Below are 1249 nucleotides of genomic sequence, written 5' to 3' on the forward strand. Positions count from 1 at the left end.
TGCAGACAGCTTTTAAGTTGCTTGATTCAGTATTTAAATATTCATTTTAGCTTTTTAGCATTTTAACTTAAAAACTGTCTGTAGTGTTCACATAAACCCGAGTAGATAATAAAATGACAAAAAGTTAGTTTTTTAAAGTGAATTGTCCCTTTAAGATATTGGTAAAAAAAAATCTAAACTTCAAAATCTACATTATATAACTTGAGTCAAAGTTAAAAGGTTTTGGCATCAAAATGTACTTAAACATTTCAAATGGGACAATCTGCATACTTGGTCATTTTGAACAGAAAAAAACCTTTTGAAAATAGCAGATCTAAAAGCTCACAATGTGTCACATCACATTCACAATGCATTGTGAGCTTGTAGATCAGCCATTTTCACAGACAAGACAATGCTTTTGTTGCGATCAAGGCCCAAGGCCTCAGTCACACATAAGCATATGTTCTGGGCTCTGCCTGCATGTGTTTGATTGCCCCCCAAAATCAAACACAAATGTTTGGTCAAAGCATGTGCCTCCCATTGGAAATGCATTGGGGCGGCCATTAAACAGACAAGAAAAATGTTTTTTTTGTGTGATCGAGGCCCAAGGCCAAAGAACGAGTCCTATAAAAGGACAAACATTGCTGACATTGTTGTCCATTTAGTGTCACAATAAACAACAGTCTTATAAATACTCTGTTTAAACAATAAACAGTCCTATAAAACATCTTAATGTCTAAACAACAATAGTGCTCAAGGATAAAACCGTGTTTCTCAAACAAACGCTTCTTACCTTGGAACAAACAGCTCTGCTCACAGCTAGACAGCATGAAGTGGACCCCAAACCAAACAGCATGCTGGTAAAAAACATGGCCGCTCCTATTTAAATCAAAAGCCCCGCCCACTGGATCCGGTCACCTGTTCAACTAGTCCGTCCGTCATTGGTCCGTTAGTCATGATTTGTGTTTGGATCATCCACTGTTGATGTAACTGCTGTGTGCACCACACACACACACACACACACACACACACACACACACACACACTCATGCACTCACGCACGCACGCACGTGCATTATTTCACCCTTTGGTTGGTTATAAAGGCTTATATTAATAAACACAAGGACGTGTGTGTCTGTGGCTGTCTGTATCAGCCTTTATAGGTTTGTTTATTCCGCCATCTTGTTTGATATTTGTTTGAGTGTCACCACCATCAGCCTTTAACAGGTGTTCAATCAGGCAAATGAGCACCAGCAGCCATCTAGCAGCT

Source organism: Protomyctophum bolini (assembly GCF_963924005.1).
Source record: "Protomyctophum bolini genome assembly, chromosome: 3".
NCBI classification, from domain to species: domain Eukaryota; kingdom Metazoa; phylum Chordata; class Actinopteri; order Myctophiformes; family Myctophidae; genus Protomyctophum; species Protomyctophum bolini.